We start from the raw sequence: 26,039 nt of genomic DNA, 5'->3' as shown, positions 1-26,039 counted from the left end.
CTGGAAGGACATGTGTCACATAACTCAGCCCACACTGTTGTAAGGAGTCAATCCAGGAAGACATTTGACGGGTCGAGAGTTTTCCAAAGGCAAGGATGTTTTAATTTTTAATTTTTATTTTTTAATCTGGAAGATGCCTCCTGGGACACAAAGCTGACTTCTGATCTGGCTCTTGAGCTGATTATGCTTCATGAGCTTTCAGATGACTTCTCTGTGAATTTTGAGGCTGCAGGCTCCTGGCCAAAAGTAGCTGTGCTACCTGCAACCCACAGGTCTGCCTGAGCTCCTGATGTCCCAAAGCACCCCATCCCAGCAGTTCAGTCATCCTGGGGGAACTGGGACACATCTGCTGGTGGAATTGGGATGTGTCTGCACAGGCTGCACAGCTGGAACCACCTCCCACCTGTGCAGCAAAACCCCTGATCTCTTGCTGGAAGTGAGGAGACCCCCATGCCTGGAGAGCTGCTGCTGCCAGGTTGGCCAAATTCACAGATTCTTGTGATAAAATTTCTACCCTGTAGGGATCTCATGAACAGAGTGAGTTAGAGGAACAGGGAATTCTGCTCCAGTAAAGCCAAAGCTTCCCTAGAACTGAAATCCATGGTGATTTCAAAGAACAGGAAACTGTTTTGGATACTCATCCCACTAAAATCCTTAATCCTCTTTATAACCCCGGTGAGGATGTGCACTGTGCTTTGCCAGGGCAGAGGAATGTTGATGGGACACTTAACAGAGGCTCTCTGTGGCCATTCAGTTTCTCCCCAGATTCCATAAGTCATTATTATCCTTATGAGAATTCCAGGGATCTAAATCAGCCGTACTCCCTGAGCAATCATTCCAGATCCTCAGAGACTGGTCGAGGCACAGCACAGAGAGATGGCCTCGTGGTTAAAACACAGATTTATATCCACAGGAAGAGCAATTCCTACCACATCTTCCATTCCTGCCTCACTGAAGATCAAATTACAGGGTTTGGGTACTTGGACTGGGAATTGCTGGAGAGCAGGAGGCCAATCTGCACTTCCCAAAAGGATGGATTGGCAATTCTGCTTGGCATATGTAAAATCTACTGCAACATGATGAATAGTAAAAATTGTTGTCTTTGTTCAGCCTGTCTGGGGTTGGTAAAACCAGTGAAGCACTGACATTGGAGGTTTACACACAGAGAGCACAGGGAACTGATTTAGCCAGGATGCTGAACAGATTTTGGATCGCATGATGGAAGTGAAGCTACAGCCCCTTAAGTCTGTCTGGGATTTGGTGAATGTAAGAAAACAGAAAATTAAAAAAACAAAAAACAAAACAAGGAGAGCCCTTTGGACCTGGAAATGGTCTTCTCTTTTATTTCAGCCTGGTGAGAACCACAGTTCCTGCCTTGTGCTACATCTGTAAATGAAACAATCCTCTTTCAGGGCAGATGCACTGAGAGAAGAAAAAATGTGTGGTGCAGTGCCCCAGGGGAGGGAAGTTTGGAGGGTGAGGAGGGGCTGAGGTGGTCCCACAAGGCTTTGAGTTCATTGCATCCCCCTGTGTCCACCTGTGGTCTCAGTCTTATGTGATGTCATACAAAAGCAAATGTTTGGAATCACATCCCAGAACTTCTTTGGAGGTCCCATAGCAACATTCAGAGATCCCCCCACACCCTTTCTCCATCCAGAGGCTTTTCAATGTCCCTGATGTGTTTGAACCCCCACAGCACCACTTTCCTGCCCTTTCTGTCCTGCAGGAGAGAGAGATGAAAAACAAAACAAAAAACAAACAAACAAACAAAAAAAAAATAACAACAACAACCCTGGAGCAGGATGAAAAAAAAACCCTCAGGCTTGGAAAAGGAGAGAATTATTCCTGGCCAGGTTCCATCCATCCAACTTTCTGTGTCATCAGCTGGGATGCTTAAATCTGCATGAGTCGTCTGGATGCCTTTTATAGTGGATGGAGAGAAAAGGGAACTTCCCCAGTGCAATTTAGCCCAGCTGGGAGAGATGAATTGTGCTCTGGAAGGAACCATCCCTCTTTCCCGACCATAAAGCAGCTCAGACATAACAACCCAGCCCTCAGCAAGCTGCAGGCAGCTGCAAAAGGTCCCAAATAACTCCCAAAGAAACACCAGCTCCCCAAAACAGAAATTAGGGTGGAGCAGAGTGGGAGAATCGTGCTTCCCACAGACCACAAACCAGCAAAGCCTGTGACCACAGTGAGCTTATCCAACAGCTTGGATGGGCTGGAGCAGAATTTAGGATCAGAAATGGGGGCTGTGCTGTGCCAGAGGGGTTGTGCTCACCCAGGTCATGGTTTTGCAGCAGTGGAAAAGTTGGAAGGCGCTGAAGAGGATAAAAACCCTCACAGAGTGGCGTGGGCTGTGCTATGGCAGAAACAGCATCTGATTCCCTGAGATATAAGGACAGACAACTGGATTGCAAAAGGATGGGAATATTGCTGCATATTTTCCTGACAAAAAAAGCTCTACCTTTCCCTCCTTTCCAAAGATGGGGGAAAATCCTGAAAATATTTCCTCTGCTCCATCGGAGGCTCCATCAGCACACACACACACCACCCTGGATACACAGCCCTTCCCCAGGTTTGCTTTTCAGATTTGCTTATTGACATTTCCCTTCCCTCCTTCCCTCCATCTCCTGATCCTCACTTCCCCCATTCCACGAAGCCACTGGCATGACTCGATTCTTTCTATCCTTCACCATCACTGCAAGACCCCAGGCTTCTTTGAAAAATGATAATAAAGCAAAATTAGAAAAAGGGAAGGGGAAAAACAAAAAGAAAAAAAAAAGAAAAAACAGGGAAAATGAGCAGAGGGAAAAAAGAGAGATGAAAAAAAGAAGAATGCATGTCAGCTCCAAGCCGCTGCCATGCTGGCGCACATGGGCTGCCTTTTGCTCAGTGCACATCAATGCCTCTTATCCTCCAAAGTTATTTTCCCTGGAGTGAACCTATCAAAGATTTCCAGCCTCTCTGGAGAGAGCAGTTCCAGATAACACTGGATTCCCTTGTCAATTTTTGCCTACCAGGCTCTGGCAGCATTTTCTACCTGACACTCTGATCTTGACACGCACGGGCTGGAGGAATGTGTGTGTGTTGTGTGTGTTGTGTGTGCATCTCTGGAGCCTTTTCCCCCTCTTTCTGAGCAGTGCAGATGCTTTTAGACTGCAGAGAGGAAGGGAAAACCCACTAACATTTAGCATCTGCATACACCCTACTCATCTGTAATTCCTGTAGTGTCTTGCCCTCCTTGTAATTACAGTAATTAATATAATTACACTAATAATAATGATTATTGTTTTGGGTGTGCCAGATCTTTCCTAATACAGCTCCTTCCCTGGAAATCCTGGGCCTATATTTGTAAAAGAAGTCACTGCAAGATTTCCAAATAAATGCTCCCCACAGAAATCCCGCTGCTGCGACAGCTGGGAATTCAAGAATATCCATCCCCTCTCCTCACTTGGCTGTGACAGCAGTGCTGGAAGGTCCAGCCACTCCATCAGCTTTCCAGCATCTCTGTGGTGGTTCTGACAGGTCTTTTGGTCACTTGTGGTTTATTTTTGGTTGGAGGAGAGAGGTAGGTATCCCAGGATGGCTTTGGTGTGTCACTCATCCTTCCTCCTCTCGCTGAGGCCACATTCTCCTGGGCAAAGGGTGGAGCTCACTGGAATGGGGTTGTTTGATTGCACTGTCCATGATCTTCCAGCTTTCTGGAGATCAGGCTGTGCCCTGGAAGCAGTGTTTCTCCCAGGGGCAATGACACTGAGAACCCCAGAAGGTCTCAGTGAAGTGGGAAGAGGATCCTTGATTGCCTTGATTGAAATTTAGTCAATGTAACCAACATTCAGTCACTGAATCGTTGAGTACCAGAATGGCTTGGATTGGAAGGGACCTTAAAGCTTATCCAGTTCCAACCCCCTGCCATGGGCAGGGACACTTCCCTCTGTCCCAGGTTGCTATTGGGGAAATGGTAGACCTGAAACCAAGAGCACTGTTGGAAACTCAGCTGCACATAATGTAGCCCCTCAAGAGCAAATCCAGCCCCAGAGAGGACACTTGTAGTTGCCAGCTTTGCTCCAGGAGTCACCTGGGTTGCTCCAGCCCTGTAAATACACTGGAGTTCTGGGCTTCTGCCTGGTTCCTGCTGTTCCCCTCCTGGGAGTTCCAACCTTTGTGAATTCCAGGAAGATCCAATAAAATTTTGAAGGCAGGATGTGAAATTGGATTACATGGGACTCATCCTCTGAGAATAGAGAGGTAGCTGTCCTTAAAGGCCAGCAGCAATCTCTCCTTTTTCCCTGTCTGGGACCTTCACTGAACCTTGAACAGTGAAGCACATGGTTATTCCATTTCACCTTGCAGCATCCCTGCTGTAATTGATTATATTTTCCAGCCTACCTTTTTTCTTTCTGAATGCCATGAATGGGAGGATGCAGCATGTCAGTGTAAAGCAGAGTCACTGCCCTGCAACAATTGTTCCCTGTTATTCCCCATTTCCTGCTCACAATGGGAGAGAAGCATCCAAATAGGACAGAAAAATATCACTCTGTGAGCCTGAAGTAGGTGTGCAGCATCTAATCCAGCCATCCATCATCTCTCTGCTCTAATCTGCCTAAAGTCAATGGGAGGGAGAGGGGAGAAGCAGGCAACGATAACAGTACCGTGGTAACTGGAACAGTGGGGACAGCGGGGACAGAGGGAATCGTCGGCTCTGGGAGCTCAGGGAGGGCTCTGTGCCCTGGGGGAGCATTAATCAGACACAAAAGGGCACGTGCCACACGAGAATAGCTCTGTTATTATTGTTATTATTTACTCCATGTGATGGTTTAGCTCTTCAGGCAGGGCACAGCCCCGGTGTGATCCTTCCAAGCCCCGAGTAGCCGTGCCTGGAAAAGAGGAAATTCTGCAGCCCCGTTTCCAGCTCTGCTCAGGGATGGATTTTGGGGTCAGACAGCTTCTGGGGGTCACTGTGCCCCTGGACACGGCATGAAACCAAGAGACCAGCTCCATGTGAAGCATCCTTCCCTCCAGAGCCCCAGGGTCATTCCCATGGGAATAATGGCATCCTTTATCCTGGCAATGCTCAGGGTCATGGCATGAAGAGAAATGTGGGTGAGAGGAAGAGTTAAAATTATCTCTGATAGTTTCAGCTTTGCAAAACCTGTCGTCCCCCGCCAAATCTTGTGTCACAGAATCATAGAATGGATTGGAAGGTCACCCAACTGTCCTGCCATGGGAAGGGACAGCTTCCACACGTCTAGCTTTCAAAGGGAAGCTGGAACGAATCCTGCTCTGCTCTGCAACCATTCCTGGTGTCCTCACAAGCTGCAGGCACAGCAAGGCACTCCTGCTATCTCCTTCTATCCCAGGATGTGACTGGTGATGTCACAGGGAGAGGGCATGAGAGTTGCAGCTCAGACCTTCTGCAAAAGGCACCACCTGATGTGAACTCAAACATAAAAACCATCTGTGGCTTTGCTCCCATGGAAATAAGGCCTGAAAGGAACCATTCAGAGGGTTGTTGAACTCTTCTAACTCCTCCTCTCTAATGCTCAAGTACCCAGGAAGAACCAAAGGGAATCTGCAGTAGAAATTAATACGGTGCAGAGTAATTCCCCAAGGAATAGAATGTTTAGAGACACTTCCAATAAAAACCCAAACAAATGAACAAACCAGACCAAACCAAACCAATCCCCAAATAACAAACCTGGAGTACTTTGGGGCTTCATCCTTCCCTCTCGTCCCATCTCAGTCTCACAGTCCAGGCTGCCCTCTTGCAAGAGGTGGCAAAGACAAGAGGTGGCAAAGACAAGAGATGGCAAAGACAAGAGGTGAGGACAGATCTCAGAGCAAACACCCATCCCTCAGGGCCACATTGCATGGCTGCTTCTCTGAGTTTTGCAGGAGCTGCAGCGAGACAACAAAATGCATCAAAATGCATCTCCAGAGCTGCCAGAGTCATGATGATGGGGTGACAACAAGGGACACAGGAGGAGCCGTTAATGCAGGGGAGATGCTGGAGCAACCTTAATCCATATGGCAAACTGGTGCTTGACACTGCATGAAGTTGTGCACTGAGAAATCCAGAGAGTATCTGGGTGAAGTTTGGCAGGGTGTGATTAGTGTTTGTTAATGTCTGTAACAGCAGAAGGGAGGAACCCTGGTGTATTTACCAGAGGGAAATCCTGTTGTGTTCCTGCCTGTGCCCCACTGAAGCATTTCCAGGGGTGCTCTGATGCCTTGGACTGGTTACCTAGAACAGAGGCTACACAGAGTTAGAGAATAAAGTAATTATTTATTAAAGGTTTCAATAAGTACACCCTGGGCAGTGCAAGAGCCTGGTAGAGGCTACACCCAGGACAGACAATGGTCACGGGCTTTTTTGGGCAGGTATAAGTTTGGTCTATTTGCATATCAGGGGTTAATTGTCCAGTTACAGCTTCAGGTAATGAAGTCACCGTCCCCCAGTTTGTTCCTCCCAGTTCACTTTTGTTTATACTTTTGGGGCCTGAGGCTGTGAGGTGTCCTTGGCTCTCAGTCCTGGAAGGATTGTTTTGTGTGACCAAACTGTGAGGAGAGCTCACTAACACTCTGTAGGGACTTCAGAGTTACACACTAATGCAGCATGTGAAAAATATAGAAGCTGAAACTGAAATCAGCCCAGGCTGGATCTGGCTGGCAGAGGTGCCTCCCCCCTGCTCTCCCTGCTCTGCTGCTCTTTCCAGTCACGTTTGGTGGATGTTCACACTCAGTGGTGCACAGAGGGACCTGAGCCCAAATCCATACTCTGTCCTTTGGTGCCCAGCCCCGCCTCTGCTGTTAAACCTCAATAAGAGGCAAGTTGAGAGGCTGCAAACGCTGCCAGGGCACTGCAGCTTTATTCAGTTGCAGAGGAGGTGCTTTTTGGGATGTAATTCTGCAGTTTTCCCTCATCAATGTGTGCCCAGAGTCTGCCTGCAAGGTTAACCCATCCCTGCAGGATCAGGAGTGGGAACACCAATCATTTCTCTCTCTGCCAACCAGCAGAGGTTCTGCTGCAGGTAATCTTTGTGCTGGATGTCTGGCAGCTCAGGGGTGTCCCCAGAGCCACTGGAATGTCTCAGGTGGGATCTGAAATCACCAGGAGTCATGGACGGATGGATGATGGATGGATGGATGCATGGATGGATGCATGGATGGATGCATGGATGGATGGATGATGGATGGATGGATGGATGGATGATGGATGGATGGATGGATGCATGGATGGATGCATGGATGGATGGATGGGTGGATGATGGATGGATGGATGATGGATGGATGCATGGATGGATGCATGGATGGATGCATGGATGGAGGATGGATGGATGGATGGATGGATGGATGATGGATGGATGGATGGATGGATGGATGGATGGATGGATGATGGATGGATGGATGATGGATGGATGGATGGATGGATGGATGGATGATGGATGGATGGATGGATGGATGGATGGATGATGGATGGATGCATGGATGGATGCATGGATGGATGGATGGGTGGATGATGGATGGATGGATGATGGATGGATGCATGGATGGATGCATGGATGGATGCATGGATGGATGGATGGTGGATGGATGGATAGATGGATGATGGATGGATGGATGGATGGATGGATGGATGGATGGATGGATGGATGGATACTGATGTTACTGATGTTTCCCAGCATTCAACATCACCTATATCCCAGAATTACCCTAATAAGTTTATATCCAGCAAGATCCCCACTACAAATGTCTGGGAAAGGGACCTCAATATTTAGAAAGCATTCAGAATTTTGTTTTTTCCTCTCAGGAATTTGGCCAGCAGCTTTTTGACCCTGTGCAAATACCTGCTGTGAGGATGCAGCCAGCAAAAACACACCTAGCATGGAGGATGTCCTGGTGTTTGTTTTCAGTTTGGTTTTTACAAAGTGCTGCCTGCCTGGCAGAGCAGATGCCCCCTGGTTATTGTATCTCTCAGTGATATCTCTGGTTTTACAGACATCTTCAGGATGTCATTTCTGGCTCTAAGCCACAAACTGAGCAAGATTTGCAAGGAAACACAAAACTTTGCAGTGCCTGTGCTCCTGGCTTGCTGCAAATCACTCTTGCCTCCAACACAAATTTATTTTTCAGACATGTACAAACTCCTTGAAGTTGGATTCACTTCCCCAGACTGTCTTTTTACCAGCCAAACATAGATATTTGCTGTAAGGGAAGATAAATCCATCTGTAGTGTGTCAAAGGACTTCAACCACCAGCTCTTGCAGGGGCACCTTTATCTGAGCTGGCTGAATCCCACCTGTGGGGTTTGGGGAGGGAAATTCAGCCTCCTCCTTCCCACACATCTCCTACAAACCCAGGCAGCTTCCCCCACCCATAGCACTATTTAGAAGCTCAATGAACTAATGGCCTCAAACTGCTGGCAAGATGCATGACACATAGGAACGTAGGAGTACTATAGGAACAGAAGTTCTTCCATGGCTTTTTTAATAATTTTAAAAGAGCCACCCGACAAATTTGGGGCTAGAAGGGCCCAAGGTGTCAAAAGAGATGGACAGTGAGTAACTGAGAAGAGGACGGGATTCCAATTCATCTTCCAGCTGGGATTTGTTTCATTTTTATCTCCTCTTCAGTTCAAGGGCCTGAGAACAAGGTAGGAGAAAGAAATTTTGTTGTGGACTTCTGAATATCTCTGATAAAGAGCAAAAAACCCTGAAGGGCATGACAGTGACCCTCCTGTGTCCTTGCTAGTTCTGCTATTTCTAAGGTAAAAATCAGACAGGAAAGGGAAAGCTGGAAAAGCCCTTCCCAGATTAGTTTTTAGTGTCATAAATAAGTGGAGAGATGAGCTAAGGCTGTTGTTATTTTTCATAGAATCACAGAGTCACAGACTGGTTTGGTTTGGAAGGGACTTTAAAGCCCATTCAATTACACCCCCTGCCATGGTCAGGGACACTTCTTACTATCCCAGGTTGCTCCAAACCCCATCCAGGTAGCCCTGAACACATTCAGGGAAGAGAAATTCACAATTTTTTGAGTCCAGACAAGTCAGGAAGGTGCAAACCTCTCTCCAACATAGTTTTCCCAGTGCTTTTAGCCCAGGACCCTTTCCCTTGTTGCAGTGCTGGCCAGTGTCACTCCCCAGTGCTGAATTCCTGCATCACTTCAGGCTCCTCTGAGCTTTACTGCATCAGCCTCACGCGGCCACCAGTGCTGTTTGCAGAGCCTGTAATACCTGAGCAGGGTAAATCCCCCCAGCTCCCAGCAAATCCAATTTCATGGGCACAGCTAAACGTGTCTGTGATGTGTTGCTGGATTAATTCCTGGAGATCATTGCCTCCTCAGTGCTGTAATTCCAGCTCTTTCCTTGCCACGGGTATTTTCCCACCATGGGGCCACTCCCCAGGAGCACAGTGGGGATTGTGCTTGGCCACAGGTCAGCAGGGCTATTAAAGCTCTGCCTGGGGTTAGGCAAAGGTTTGGAGTCAGCAGCCCAGATAGGTTAATTATGTTTTCATGGATACTCACGGGTCAAAATACTCCAAAACTTCCCATGTGCCACGTCCATTCTGGGATCTTTTTTTATGCTGAATGGATATGAACAGGACCAAATCAACAAATCACAGCTCTGTTTTGGGTGGAGATGGAGAGGGAGATGTTTATTTGGGAGGAACAGTCTGCTGTCACTGTGATGTTTGCATTTGTGGGGTGCTTTTTCCCAGAAAATCTGCAGGATTTTGCTGTGTCTTGCTGACCAGCACCACTCCAAAACTTTTTATCCCCAAACAGGTAAAACCAGTGCACCTCCCTGGTGTTTTTGCCCAAAACAGAATCACAGAATCATATAGGCTTAAAAGATTCTTAAAGTTGTCAAGTCTGAGCATAGGCCAAGTGCTGCCAAGTTCAGCACCAATTCCTGTCCCTAACATCACAATTCCTACACTGCAGGAGCCCCTTCCTTTGAAGGGAAAGCTAGGAAATGTCACTTTTCCATGCAGGAATGTTTAATGGCAGCACCACTCCCAGAGAGAGGAAGATCAGGGATATTTTCACCCTCTTTTACTCTGAGGAGAAACCTGATGTCCAGCACTGCTGTGATTTTTGGACCAAGCAGTGTTTCCCCACACCCAGCATCCCTTCATCCTGAGTTTTTCCATCTTCCCAAGGGTTGTTCCACTGGTTTTTGCTGTGGAGGAGCCACCATGTGTCCCCAGCAATGTCACTTTCAGCTTTCACAACCTCTGTGGGACTCACTGGAGCTCTCTGAGGATTCTAGGTATGGCAGAAGTGGGAACCTAAAGAGGGTTTGGGCTGAGGGAGGCTCATTTTGGATAAGAAAAGATAAATATGTGCATCGGGAGATGGGATAAAGACTTCATGTCACCCTGAAAACATCCCACAAAGTCCCCACAGGTGTGTGGCACGTTCTTCCTGCTCCCAGCTGGAGGTATTTTTGGTTTTTTTCCCTTCTAAAATCTCATTTCTCAGACTTTCTGGAAGCAGCCAGATGGGAATGACTCTTAACCCCCTCCATTAAACCCTGTCTCCCTCTCCTCATGTACCTGTTTGTATCCATTTCAGATGGACAGAGAAAGCTCACTCAAAGTGTTTTTCTGGGATATTTTTCCACAAATTGCACCATTAAACCTAATGCATTATATTAGCAAAGTGTGTGGCATTGAACAAAGTAGTATTTAGCACATAAAATAAATTTAGAATATTAGAGATTGGTATAATTTTCTATTTACAGTGCTTGAGATGTGTTGGAAAGGGAGGGAGAAGCACATTAGCAGAAGAATTTCAGGCTGAAGGGTTGAAGAGCCCTGGACCACTGTGATTGTGATCCCTTCTCCAAATCATTTTTCTGGAACATGGGGTTGTTCAGTGGGCTCTGGGAACTTTAACTCTGCATTTTCTGGCTCTTGTGGCTTTAAATCGTAATTTAATGTTGCATTAAAACAGAGAGTTTTCTTATTTTTTCCCATTAAAACAGTCATTTTTATAATCTTTTATCCTAATTAACTTGGAGAAGGGTTTGAGAGTGACATTTAAAATGTGGGGAAATTGAAGAGATTGACTCAATTCCTATACAAAAAACCACATTTGGGGGTTGCTTTAACAGAGGGTGAACAAATCCTAAAACCACTTTGTTGGCAGTGAATGATGGAATGAACAAGGAACAGGAATCAGATCCATAAAAACAGAGCAATAAACCCATCAAAGGAGCTTTCTTTGTTTTGTTTCACATGGAAATATTATTTAAAAATATGTAAAAATCACAGCTCTGTGCTCTTAGTAAAGAGGATTTTTCCACCTTTCTGTCCTTCCTCTGAGCTTCACCTCTCCTCAAATCCTTCCTTCTTTGTTCTTTTTCAGAGCAATCTCCGAATCCCTCTGCTCCTCTCTGCTCCTACATTGAGTGTTTGCCCCATTTCTCCAGTCCCTGAAGACTCTGGGTTTTCATTTAAAATGAGTTTTTATGGATTTGCAGAGCACTGGACAAATATGAAATGGCTATTATTCATTTTCCTGCAATGTGAGCAGGGCTGGGGAGTTACAACTATTGAATAATTTTACAGAACCACTGTTTTAGGATTTTTTTTTTTATCCAAATCCATCTTATCAGAGAGAGCCAAGGATTCAATACCTTGCCCTTGGATGGGATTGTGGGCAAGGAATGTGCCAAAAATCACTTATAAAAGTTTCTTTTTTCACTTGCTTGGACATCAAGGCTTCTCCTGATTTGTCCATGAATAAACTGCTCCCAATTTACAACACCACAATTAATAGCAGAGACAGAAGACTGCAGAGGGTTTCATGGATAAAATGTTTATAAAGATTAAAAAGCCAAGAGTGACAGGCTGGATCACAGGACCCTTTTCTTGATGCCTTGTATCCAGGATTAGGAGTGATTCAACATCCACAAAACTTGTGCAAGACCAGCTCTTGTATTCCCACACACTTTGCAGTAAAATCTCATGCTTCCAGTGGAAGTGCATCCCAAAAACATGCCATTTACTCAGTGGGGAAAACAAAAATAAAAATAATGGAAGGAAAGAACAGCATGGCAAGCAAGCAGCAGGAATTGAGAGAAGATTTCATGGATTATCTAGAAGCACTTCTGGACATAGGGAACAAGCCAGCAAGGAGCTGTAATCATCATCTGACACTTTTTGTCATTATTATTCTAATTGTTAATTAGACATTGACTTCCATTCCTTTCCTAACTCACTGGACACCAGAGGCTTCTGTTTTTTCCAGCAGCTTTTGGACCAGGACATTTCACCTGTTGCAATTCAGAGCTGTAAGAAATACATCAACAGAAGGGGGGAGGGTGGGGGGGAGGCAGAGAGAGAGTTAATAAAGTCTGAAAAAAAAATAAAATACTTCTACAAAATAAATGGGGACAAATGTTGAGCCTAGGGATGGTGTTTGCAAATTGGCAGCCATTGGCCAATGCTTCCTTTCTCATTATTCCTCATTTGTGGAACAAAATCAGGCATTATCTCCAGGGAGGCTTTCCAAGGTAAATAGATGAGTAGGCATGTCCAGCTGATTTTTGCCATCCCCAGTGTTTATGTTTCATATTTTTTCCTGGGCACACTTCAATCAGATTCCATCAAAACTCGTGGCCAGATCAGGGGGTTGGGGCTGTAATGAAGATGAAACCTTGCTCCAGACAATTTCCAGCTGTCCAAAACTTGATCTAGGAGGACCTGAGCCATTTGTTGGGCACTTTCAGAGACTCAGGGGGTGGAAGTTTTGTGCAGGTTTGGGTTTTTTCGTTGTGTGTTCTCATCAGCTCTCCCTAATCAGAACTATTTCTCAAATCCTCAGGGTGTGTAGGGCACTGCAGCCTTGAAACCAGGGGTTTGAATATGAACACTTTTCCATCTGGGCACATCCAGAGGGACTGGTGGAGTCCCAGAGTCTGGAACAGCCCTTCTGCAGAGTCACCTGCCAGCTGTGTCCTCCTCTTTGCCACCCAGGAGATTTGTGTTAGGCTTGAACCATATCCAGACAAAGCCTATCTTAGGAAAATTTGACCTCTCAAATCAAGTTTTTCAAGACAGATGTAAATTTTTAACAGATTTTTCTTCAGCCCCTGAGTTACAGCAGGACTCCCAGTGAGGTACAACATTTCAACAGGGCTTTGTTACTTGAGAAGAGGGATCTTGATAGTTTGGGATCTGGTGGGCATCTCCACAGTTATGCCCCACTCAGAATTTTTCCAAAATAATCTGTTGTCAAGGAATTTTGTTCATACTGGGCTGGGTATTTTGGAGCCAGCAGGAATACACCATTTGCACGTTCTTGATCCATCCATCTTTGGACAAGGCTGGGTATCATTTCCCTGATCAGGTGGAAGAGATTTTTTGGGAAATTCCTTCTTTTTGCATGGTGCACAAGATGACAGCCAGATGAGGGGTAAAGAATTCCATTAATTTCCTATGGATTTGATGTCCTAGGGTAAAACAAGTTATTTTTCTGGCTGCTGAGTCTAGTGGCACAGGGAAAAGGTGAGTCAAGGACTCATCCTGCCAAAGGAGAAGGATCTTCTTAATTTGTTGAAAGTTTGCAGCCCCTGCACAGTGCCACAGGAAAGATTTGGGACTTTTACAGCTCTTCCACAAGATGGGTTGTATCTCTCCTCACTCTACAACTGGGGAAACATCCTAAGAAGGTGCCTCGATGCACTGTGTGTCTTAAACTGAGTTACATGATTTTTTTCAGCTGTTTTATTTAATGCTGTTGATTCACACCTCTCAGCCCTTGGCTGCTCCTGGCTCTCTGTCCTCAGCTGACGAGGAGCAGGAATGTGCATCTGTCTCTGGCTGCTGCCACACAAAGCAGGTCCCCTCTGTCACACACACGTGGGGCTTGGCTCTGTCCAGCCAGGAGACCCACAGGAATCACAGCTCCCCAGGTATAAAAGCACAAAGGGAAAAAAAAAAGTAAAAAAAAAAACCAGGCTGGCAGTTACAGGGAGCTGGTGGAAGGCACTGATGTTGTTCTGCCAGCATTTGTGATTTCCCTGCTGGCCTCACAGCATCTCGGGGTGTCTTGAACCAGTGGAAGGATTTTGTGTGGAACAGCAAATGTTGGATGGATGTGGCTGAGGAGCAAAGCCAGGACACGTGAGCCCTGCAGGCTGTGAAGGCAGAGGGTTGCAGGAGGACCCCAGGTGTCAGTGCTTTCCTTTTCCTCAGCTATTTTCCTTTTCCATTCTGGACTGGTGATGGTGAGATTAATGGCTGGATCATGCCTGTGTTCTCCAAAGTTTCTTGCTACAACCATAGATCCCTGAAGATTATCCCTACATCTTCTTCAAGCTCTTTGTATTGAAACATTTCCTTTACAAAGGCAGCTTTCAAGCCTGCATTTGAGAAAAAAAATATTAAGCTGTTTTGACAGAGAAGAGACACGTATCAGAAAGGGTTTCTCTCTGCCTCGGACCTGCCCAGCTCCTATTTATGCTGCTTTTGAGCATAAGGAGAGTCTGCTTTCATCTGTCCAATGGATTTTTGTTGCTGTGATCATTTCTCCCCTGGGAAAGGTGGCTGTGGCTCTTTCTACCACCACAGAACCACCACCACAGAAACACAAAAGACCCCTTTCCTTTTTTTGTCAGGGAGCCAACACTGAGAATTTCCTGCTCTCTCACTTGGGGGTAGTGACTGGCTGGGAAACATCTCAGTTGAGTTTCCATGGATGGAACACCACTTACCTTCCTTTTCCCAGTGCCCTGAACACCAACACTCTCCAAACATTGTGTTTTCTTCTTTGTGGTTGGATTGAAAAAAAAAAAAAAAAGAAAAGGTGTGCCCTGTGGGTAATAAATCACCCTCCAACTTTGAGCAGAGTTGGGTGGTGGCTCAAAGTGCAGGGAAAAGGAGGGCAGGGGAAGCCAGGAGAGCAGAGCCCAGGCCCCACAATGAGTAGAAGCCTCTACCCTCCATCTGTAGAGTGCTTTCCATCTGGGTGTAAGTAAATTATCATGCTGCGGGCTGATAGCCCCACTCCATAGCCTGCTTGCCTTTAATGGCTTGATAAAAGGATGGTGACAGGGAGATAAATAGAGATAATACTTCAGGCTTCTTGCAGGAGAACCATTATCATTAACAGCATTAATTAGCCCATAATACACTGTACAAAAACACCAGATACATCCAGTCCAAAGGGAAGCAACCTGACAATTGTCAGTAATGTGATAGCTCAGCATTAGCATGCACTTATCATTGAATATCTTTATCATCCTAACCTGGCCTCTGGAAAAGGAAAGAATTCCCAAGGCTGCCTTGCAGGCAGCATCTCCAGCCAAATCATTAAAAAGATACATGATTATGGAAGTGAGAGCTGCAAGGATGGGAGCACACTCCAGAACCCTTTGCTATCAAGCCAGCCCATGCAGGATTTGTCCAATTGTAGCCTCTGGAAAATTTTGCACTTAAAGGCACATTCAGATGCACTGAATTCCATCTAAACCTGTCAGCATCTCCCAGCAGAGACTCTCAGGGCCTTTGGAGAGCCTCCTGGAGAGGTGTGGTGAAGAGAAATGGAGAGATTAACCCATAGGAAGTCACATGTAGAAACAGAGATAGAATTTTTAGAATTAGGATTATCCATTTCTCTATAGAGATATAGATAGAATTTGAGTATAGCCCCAGACTGATGGGTTCTAACTTAAAATCAACCTCATCATCCAGCAGCCTGAATGTGCAGAGATGATAAATTATATTAAGGCAGAGAGAATCATTGCCCTGTTACCCTTGGGCCAAACCCCAATGCTCGTGCTAAGAAGAGAAATGAAAACAGAGGAATCAGTTCTAGTTTAAGGTGATCTGTTTTCTTTGCAAGGAATGTATCACAGAATCACAGGTGAGCCCCTTGGATCAAAGCTGAACCAGGGACATCTGGCTCATGCTCTACAGAAGATTATCCCAACAGAAAAGCTGTAATCAGGGAATTTCACAGCCATCCCTGTTCGGCAATTTTGGCATTTTATTGTGAACATCAATTCCAGTCTCTCCTAGTATCCAAACAGAACCTTTTTGCTGAAAAATAAACTCACTTCTTTTTCTCCTAGAAAATCCAGAATTGCTCTCATCACTTTTTCAAGTGTCTCTAGTCTCCTGGAAGACTATTATTCCATCTCCACTTGGCTTCGGTTTCCCTGGCTGAAGAATACAATTCCTTCAGCCTGTTCTGTTGATTCCAGAAGTAATCAAACTCCCAGAGAGGGTTCCCTCTGAGCATAAAGCCCCTCTCAGCAAGGAGCCCTGAGAATTTCTTTCATTAAGCTTTTCACAGGTTGCTTTTTTTTCCCCACCAACATCAAGTGCATCAAGAGGAATATGGAATTTTAATCCAGCTGCTCCTGGTATCTCACCAGCCTGAGGAATGTGTGCTCTGGGAAGGTTCCTGGGAGGTTCTGGGGGGTTAGGCTGATATCCAAACTGAATTTTATTGCCTGGCACTGGAGGTTATCACAGCATCAGCCATAGCTTTGATACAACCTTCCCAGGAAGCTCCCAGAAAAAGCCTGAGAGGAATTTTAACTCAGAACCCCCAGGCTGATTTTAATAAAAACTCAAAAGCAAGGTCTCCAGGAGATGTTTTGTCCCAGATGCTGAACTTAGGTTGGAATGAAACCCTGCTCTTGTGGAGAGAGACCCAAACTTTGTTCAGCCTGGATGTCCAACCTTTGGATGAGTTACACTAGATGAGAGGGGTTTATGCATCTCTTATTTTAATTTTCCTGTCTCACAAACAACTCCAGTCCAAATAGAAGGAAAGATTTATTTGTTTGTTTGTTTTTTCAATGATAGAGACAATCTTTCTGTTCCCTATTCCTTGGGTTGCCACCCCTTTATATACCTTAAAGAATTTATTTTGCACTCTTGCAAACAGCTCCAGTCTAAACAAAAGGAAAGGATGATTGATTGATTGATTGATTGATTGACTGACTGATTGATTTAGTATCACAGGCAATATTTTTGCTCCAAGTTCCTCAGGATTCGGCACTTTCATGCCTAAAATAATTTCTTTGGCTGTTGAAGTGGCTGCTTTGACCAAACCAATCCTTCCAGAAAGACAACCAAGACCAGCCTGTCCTGGTGTGATGAGATGAACACCCCTCAGCAAGGCTTTTGCAGCTCCATTTCCCAGCTCTTCCATTTCCACACTGTCCTTCCAAGAGGCAACTGACTGAGCAATGGCAGAGTAGAACTGTGCTTATCCATGTAATTGTATTTTTTGGTGACCCAGTTGAGTTGTGGGCTGGGAAGTGCTGGTTTTAAAGTTGGATTCCATGATCTGAGGGGATTTTTCCCAACCTAAACAATTCTCTGATCTCACCTGTGCTCAAGAATTAGTTATGGAAGCACTTCTAGCTGTCCAAATGCTGCAAAAAGCTCATTCTGCTTGGGCTGAGTCTTGGGAGGAAGGGAGAGGAAGAATGAAATCTTCCTTGGGGGGATGAAAACTGTGGAAAATGAAACAGCGCAGGCAGCACAAAGACTGACAGCCAGAGCCTTCTGGATCTATGACTATTGACTGCAAGCTTGGTTAAAGTGGCAGTTCCTAGTTATAGCATCATTCCACCTAAAAGCAGAAAGGAAATATCAATAATGAAATGGTAAAAGCACAAAAAAAATAAAAAAAAAATTAAAAAAAAGAGCAGAGCAGAGCAAGGCTGTGAAATAACAGGACTGCACTGATTAAGACAGACAGAAAGTGATGGTGCTGCAACAACTCTTGGCAGTGCTGGGAATGAAAGTCTACATTTCATTGTGAAAAAAACATAAAAAGGAGATGAATTTGCTCCTCTGCTGCCTACAGCTTTTGGTAGACTGTAAAACAGTTTGGCTGGTTTCTCTGAAGGAATTGCTTTGAGCAAATATCCAAGTCAGGAGGGTTATTCTTTCTTTTCTTACAGAAGACACCTGGATATAGCACCTACTCCTCCAGTTCTGGATGGACCCACACCTCTCCATGTATTTTATGAGGTCTGAAATGGCTTGAGGTCAGTGGTTTCTGAAGAAAACAAATGAAGCAATTGGTTCTTGCTGCTTGGTGCATATTTCCCATTGCATGAGGAGAAAATTGGCCCTGGAACTGTGAACATGCATCAGCTTGTGAGGGAGCAGGGGTCAGGCAGGCACAGAATTGTTATAAATAAAAGGAAAATGTATCCCTTTGCATGGTGCTGGGATCCAGGGCTTATTTCCCTGGAGCTCCACATGTCCCATGTTATTTATGATCTCTAATGGCCCCATCCCAAATGGTGGCTGCTCCACAGATGGGAACTGTCCCAGGAGCTGGGCAGCACCGGCCACCTCCTCCTCACTCTGTTATTGTCCAGGGCACCCTGGAGGAGCACCTTGCCTTGGGCTCAGGCTCAGATTTTTACTGTCCTGAAGAAATATTGGCTGTGCACAAAGCTTGGAAATTACCTTGAAGCGCAAGGCAAAGTCATGTTTTGTGCAAGGAGTTTCCTTGCAAGGGAAGCTTTTAAGATTATGGTTTTCCTGTCTTCAAGATCAGAACCCTAAATCTGTGAATCTTCCCCCCCTGTGGCAGCTCTAGGATTGTGCATCTCGCTCACAGGAACATTTCACAGAATCTCTTTTCCTGATGCAGAATCAGCTTAGGAAACCACGGCCTCCCTGTCCAGCTCCTTTTCCCCACATCCAAAAAGTAGTCTGGGACAGCTGCTTGTGGGACCACACCAAAACTCACATCCTTGACACATCTGGGCAAAAAATACCTGTTGGGGCTTGTTTTGTTGGTGCTCTGTTTGGGTGAGGGCTTATGCATTTAGGGGTTATTTTAAACCAAGTTTTTTAGGAGATTTTCAAATTCATCCCTACTCAAAATACCAAGTTTGTGATGCTGTAAAATTTGTCCTTCCCTCCTAAGGTGGAGGCAGCTGTTCTCCCTTATTGTTTTACCACAGACCAGCCCCTGCAGCCCCAGGCTCAGGTTGGATATCTGAAAAGATTTCTTCCCTCAAAGGCTTTTCAAGCCCTGGCACAGGCTTCCCAGGGAAGTGGTGGAGTCACCACCCCTGGAAATGTTCAAAAAATGTGTAGATGTGGCACTTGAGGATGTGGTTTAGTGGTTGGGCTCGGCAGTGCTGGGTTAATGACTGAATTTAATGATCTTCGAGGTCTTTTGCACACTTAATCATTCAGTGGGGCAGCCTGTAAAAGAGAGGAAAAATCTATTTCACCAGGGGAATATTTCCTCAGCTGGTGTGAAAATTGTAGCAATGCATTTGCAAAGGCCAGGATGGATGACAGCAGCCCAAGGATTTCCCACCGAGCTCCACAAATTCTGGATGAAATAATCACAATTCATTGCAAGTCCTTAGCAAAACAAGCACACAGCTTGGTGCTTAAATTCCCCCACGATCTCAGCTATTTTTATGTACAGCCAGCCAGCTCTGTATTTATTTTCCCAGCATCATCCCCTGCTTGTTTTACAGGAGCAGGGCTTGACACACAGGGTGTCAGGCAAATAACTCTCCCAGTGCTTAAAAAAAACAAAAAAAACAAAAAAACCCCAAACAAACAAACAAACAAACAAACAAACAAAAAAACATGGGGAGAGTCAGGAATCACAGCCTGGCACCGTGCAAATAAACACATCTGTCCTCTGGCTGCCTGTAAAACTTCGAGCATGGGATTTAGGGGAAGGTGGGGAATTGGGAGCAGGGGGGAAGGTGCAAGAAAAGGATCTGAGAGCAGCATTCAATGAATGAGGTTGAGTGGGAGTCACTTAGAGGCTGGTTTGTGGGGACTGCATCACACATTCACATTCATCTCCCCTTAAAGCAGTTTGAGTTTCCTTTGCTCACTACCAAGGCAACAAATTCCTGCAGGGAAGCAAGGTGAGCATCCATGGAGTGGTTGTAAACAGCCACTTGTAGAGGCTCAGTGGCCAAGCCCAGAGCAGCTAAAAAAATACAGAAAAAAAAAAATTGGCATCTAAAAACATCTCCCTGCAGAGCCCTGGGATTGACTTCATGAATACTCAGAGCAGGGTGCTCCTGTGAAGGACAGGGAGGGCTGCTCAGAGGCTGAGGGATGCTCAGACACACTCAGAGACCTGTGCTGATAGTGCTAGCAGTTTTCCTTCTCCCATCTGACTCCAAACTCCTCTCCCTCAGCTCAGCTGCTCTAAAACCTGAGCAGGGAGAGGTGGTTTGGAAGGAGCTGGGAGCAGAGTGAGCTGTGAAGGGCATCCTGTTAATAGTAATGATCTGACCCATGGGCACTGCAGGTGCTAGAGCCTGGCCTTAACCCCACACTGGGGCAAGGACTATCCCCACAGATCCTGGGAGGAGCCCTGAGCCAAAACTGAGCCCTGTGACATGACAAGGAGAGGGGCATCTTTGCTGTCACCTCTCCCAGCAGGATTCTCAGGCCTCAGGAAGAGAAGGGCTGGAGCTCAGCTGGTGGAGCCTTGGCTTAGTGACAGCATCGCTGGTGACCCCATGGCCTCTGTGACAAAGTGTGCTCAGCCCTGGGGCTGGAGAGGTTGGGCACCTCTGGCTGATTTATCCAGAGGCACCAACACAGCCCAGCAAGGTCCCAGCACCAGGAAGATTGTGGAAGATGAATAACACAGCACAGATATTAATGGGCCATAGGGGAAGGCAGCAGAAAATGTGAGGAAGATCTGTACCTGACACTTGCCTTCCAAATATAATTGTCCCTCCCAAATATAATTGAACCTGGAGCTTCCAGTGCTGGGAGCACAGATCTCCAGGGGCTGCATGGAAGAGTGGAGACGTGGCTGCACTGCTGAGCTGCCAACGGAGAGGTTCTAACCTGAACCTCCAGCCAGACATTCCCAGTCAACAGCAGGAGCAGAGGAGAGCATCTCCATGGTCATCCTCGTTGTCTGCCCTCAAAGATCAACAGAGAATTTCCCCACCCAGCACTTTTGGGGTCCCCTTTGGCACAGCCCCTTGTTTGTTCAGTTCATGGATGTTTTTGGGGGGTTTCTATCCCACCAAAATCCAAACCGGTTCTTCCTCAAGATGACCAATCACAGGTAATGCAACACATCCTAAAGTACAGGTGGTATAGAGATCAGTCAGGCTAAGGCTTGGAACAATCCTGTGAGGATTGGGATTGTTCAGCCTGGAGGAGGCTCCAGGGAGAGCTCATTGTGACCTGTCAGTACCTAAAGGGGCTCCAGGAGAGCTGGAGAGGGGCTTTGGACAAGGGGGAATGGATTCCTGCTGCCAGAGGGCAGGGATGGAAGGGATCTTGGGAAGGAATTCCTGGCTGGGAGTGTGGGGAGGCCCTGGCAGGGGTTGCCCAGAGAAGCTGTGGCTGCCTCTGGATCCCTGGAAGTGTCCAAGCCCATTGATGATTGCAATGTGAAGTCTCCAACCAAGTGGCAGAGAGGCGGGAATTTATCACTCTGCTGCAAAGGACAATAAAATGCATCCTGACTTCTGGCTTCAACCTTTTCTTGGCAAGGCTTCTTCAATTATCAAAAGCAACCAGAGATTTTTGGGTGCTCCCTTTTCACAGGGCCAATTTCCTGCCCCTCAGAGAGGATGGAGCTCCAGGAAGCCCAAGCCTGACCCTCTGAATGGCAAATCCCCCCTGAAGGGTTTCCCACAGGCCACCTAAATATTAATCCTTCAAATTCCATCAGAAACTGATTCCTAGTTGCTGTTCCCCAGGATGCACCTGATTTTTCCATATGTCCCATCATCTCTAATGCCTGACTCTTCAAGGTTTGTCCACTGTGTTTCAGCTGAGGGTTTAAAGCAGATTGAGGACAAATGGGGGTTTGGAGTGCTCCTCCCACCCCATTTCCTGCTGGCAATGTGATTTTTCTTTCCCCAGACACACAATATTATGTGATTTTGATGATCAGATGAACAATGATAATTAAGAAGACAAAGGAAAAAGAAAAGATTCATTTGATTTTTCTCTGTTCATGTGATACATTTTATGCTCCTGCCTCCCTCCCCCTGTTTACTCCGAGCTTTCACTGATTCCAGGATCTGTTACCGGGTACTCCTTGGAAACAACTCATCTCTGTTTACTGTCTCTGCAGGAGGTACTATTGCCTCTCACAGCTTAAATTCATTATTTTTTTCCCCTGTTTGTTTGTGTTTTTCCGTCTCCAACCTTCCTTCTTGCCTCAATTTCCAGAACACGTGGATATTCCAACTTCTTTGGAGACAAACCTTAGTGTGCAAGGATATTAAAGGTGTGCAAGACAAGGGCTCATGTTCAGGAGCTGCTCTGGGTCCCTGTTTTAGCACCTCAGTGATGGAACCTCACCAGCCAAGGGCTGCTCAGGGACTCCTCTCAGTTATACCTATGGGGTGAAGGTGACAAAAGCCCCAAATGTATCCATTTATAGACAGAATCACCTGAATATGAGACAGGACTTGTCTCCCAGCACAGTGGTGATTGATTTTGATAAGACTAGGATGGTCTTCTAGCAGTGAGGGAATACTGCCCTGGAAAGACCTCACAATGACTTCATCCATAACTTAGGACATCAGGAGGAATTTCCCCCATGGAAAGGGTGTCCAGGCATTGGCAGGGACTGCTCAGGGAGGTTTGGAGTCCTCATCCACCCCTGGAGGTGTCCAAGGAAGGTCTGCATGTGGCACTCAGTGCTCTGAGATGGTGACAAGGTGGGGATTGGCCACAGCTTGGACTCCATGACCTTGGAGATCTTTTCCCATCTCAGTGATCCTGGGATTCTGTGACCTTCATTTCAATGGGCACCAATACAGTTCTGCTCTGCTTTTCCTGAAGGAGGGACACAGTGCCAGATGAGGCTGGGAGATCAAATGGCTTCATGGCTTATTTTGAGGTGACACATAAGCTGTAACCCTCAGCTTGGTCACTCATTAAGTCACTGATTATACAGGAGCATTTTAAAAAGAGGTATATTCCTTTTTTGGGTTTTTATTTTTTTTTTTTTTTTTTTTGGGAAGCACACCTCAAGTCTTGTCCTGGATTCTTGTCCTGGGGTCAGTTGTAGGGCCTGGATTCTTGGCCAAGATCATCAAGGATGGGCACCAGCCTTGTCTCCTCCTCCAGCATTCAGCTGTGCCAGAAGGAGCTCACCCCAGTTCCAGTAGGAATAACGATGTGAGGGACAATCCTGAAGTCTGAGGATGCCAAATAAGGCTGATGTGGAGCAGCCTCAGTTTCTGGTGTGTGTCACCACCTCGGTGCTCCTGTTTGGATCAGCTCTTGCTCTCCCTATCCACAGAGATTTCCTGCAGTGATATCTGGAGAGGGCACAGCTGGCCCAGCTTGCTGCAGAGTGCCAAGGACAGAGAGCAGAGGAGCCCCAAAGCCCCGAGAGCCAGGGGGACAGAAATGGGAAAGCCCAGCAGAGAAACAGCCTGTGGAAAATGTGCTGTCACTGCCTGCACTGACCCCTCAGTGCCGAGCCAACACTGCAGTTCTCATTTCCAGGCAGCAAGCTGGAAATGTTTCCCTGCCTCTTTGCAGGTACCAAAGGTGCCTGAACTGAGACAGAAGCTTTCAGGGTGGCTCATCATGAAATGCAGCACCACAAACCCTCCCAGGGCTGGAGCTGAGCTTTCCCCAGCCCTGTTTGAGTGGAAACTGTGCCTTGCTGCACGGCCCAGCACAGCCTGTCAGGAGTGGGACAGGCACAGCCTTTGCCTGTCAGACTGGGGGATTTCTCACTCTCACTCTCTCTCTCTCTCTCTCTCTCTCTCTTTCCCTGTCTCGGTGCCTTTGGTGCAATGCAGTATTTTCTGCTCTGGCTGCTTTGCTCACTAGAGCCCTGCAAGTGCTGGAGGAAACGAGGGAGCTGCTCTGCAAAGCTGTTGGATGCAGCCACCATTCCCATCTCCAGAGGGTCCATGCTCAGCCCAGGGATGGAGCAGAAGCCTCCAGAAGGTATTTTATACCCTGGCTCTGCTGCTCTTAGCCAAGCAAGGCTTGGGAATGGAGAACCAGCAAAGCTGTCCAGTGGGGCAGCCCAGTTCCTGAGGATTTTGTGCCCAGAGCAGCTCAAAAAACATCTCAAGATGTTTCTTTGTCCATCAGCCAATGCAGAGAGGGATTAGGGAAGGCATCAGTATTGCATGGCTTGTCACATCTAGGGTAAAGAAAAAAAAAAAAGAACAAAAAAAAAAAGAAAAGAAAAAAAAGGTAAATCCAGAGTTTTCGTGGCCAGCAATAGGGAAAAGCCCATATGCACCACCCTTGTGGTGTCCATGTCCATGGACACACCACAGAGCACCTGGCCCATGGCCTGTCCACCACAGAGACAGAAAAATTACATTTTGATAGATTTTAAAATCCCCAAAATGCCTGAAATGTAAAAGCTACCTCCCAGAAAAAGTGTTCAGGCTTTGTCTGAAAGCACAAAGGGATTTGAGGGAGGAAGGGAAGGGAGGAAGGAAGGAAGGGAGGAAGGGAGGAAGGAAGGAAGGAAGGAAGGAAGGAAGGAAGGAAGGAAGGAAGGAAGGAAGGAAGGAAGGAAGGAAGGAAGGAAGGAAGGAAGGAAGGAAGGAAGGAAGGAAGGAAGGAAGGAAGGAAGGAAGGAAGGAAGGAAGGAAGGAAGGAAGGAAGGAAGGAAGGAAGGAAGGAAGGAAGGAAGGAAGGAAGGAAGGAAGGAAGGAAGGAAGGAAGGAAGGAAGGAAGGAAGGAAGGAAGGAAGGAAGGAAGGAAGGAAGGAAGGAAGGAAGGAAGGAAGGAAGGAAGGAAGCCCATAATTCCCATTTGCTCCTCACTGCTGTCCCCTCTAATGAGAATCAGGCAGAATTCCTCTTTCCCCAGCAGCCTTGGAGCCCATTTGAAGCAATTTGGAGGCAATTGAATGAAAAGGAATAAACGAGTGGATATTGCAGTTTATGGATGGCTGAGTCAAACCCACAGGCAGTGATTAGAGGCCCACAGTCCCTTTCATGCCCACAGTAAGAAAATTACTTAAATTTGTTCAATTTTAGCTCCAAACAGGACGTGAAGTTGTAGTGGGCAGGAATGTCAATTATGCCGCATTTTAATATTCATCTGGAGGGAAAACAAAACAGAACAGATTTTTTATTTAAATTTAAGTAAAGTGTTGGTCAATCCAAAGCAAATTTCTCTGGCTTTGATCCTTTCCTGTTAGTTTGGATGCAAAGAAATGATGGTGGGGAAAACAGAGAATAAATAATTACAACTTCCCTACTTTTTCTCCCACCTTCATTTGCCCTACAAATAATTTCCAAGGCAGATTTTTATCCACCTGGCCCCTTCTTATCATGATCTATGGTGGTTCCTCACCTTCTTCCTCACCTGTTTGCAGTCTTGATATTCTTAAACCACCTTCTCTCACCAGTGTCACTCTCGTGATTTTGGGTTGTTTATTTACTAATATGGAAAATATACCGTAAGATTTTAAATGTATTTATCAGCCTATGACTCCCACAGTCTTGTTTTTAGAACTCCTGGGATTTAGCCACCATGGCATCGGAGTCTGAATTTGGATATCAAACCTCATCCTCTGCAAACTGATGGAAATGTGACATTTTTCAAGGCTTTCAGAGACGTTACAAACAACAGAAAAAAAGGAAAAAAAAAAAGGTAAAAAAATCTGAAAAGCCACAGACAGTTAAACCATCAACTGCAGAATACATATCACATTCAGTGGATTAAAAAAAAAAAACAAAATTAAGAAAAGAGAGAGAAATAAAACAAACACCTCGTGGATGCTGAATTTTCATGCTGCTGGACTCACACTCTGGTCCTAAGTGCTGCAGTGTTTGTGCAGTTGTTTGGCCAGCTCAGCTGCAAAGGGCTTTTTACAGCTCCCATTTGGCAAAGACAACAATTGAATGCTAAAATGATGCCAGCAGGACCCTGCACACCCTCAGAGCAGTGGCTTTTCCACACGGGAAAGTGGGGAATGATGAACTTGGGCTGAGGTGTAAGATGGGAACCCAGCTCCTGGGGCAGCTGCACAAGAAGTTGGTTTATGTCTCTCTGTCACATGGCGAGGATTTGTTTAAAAAATGGACA

Source organism: Cinclus cinclus, chromosome 4 (genome assembly GCF_963662255.1).
Source record: "Cinclus cinclus chromosome 4, bCinCin1.1, whole genome shotgun sequence".
NCBI classification, from domain to species: domain Eukaryota; kingdom Metazoa; phylum Chordata; class Aves; order Passeriformes; family Cinclidae; genus Cinclus; species Cinclus cinclus.
This window is presented reverse-complemented; position numbering follows the sequence as displayed.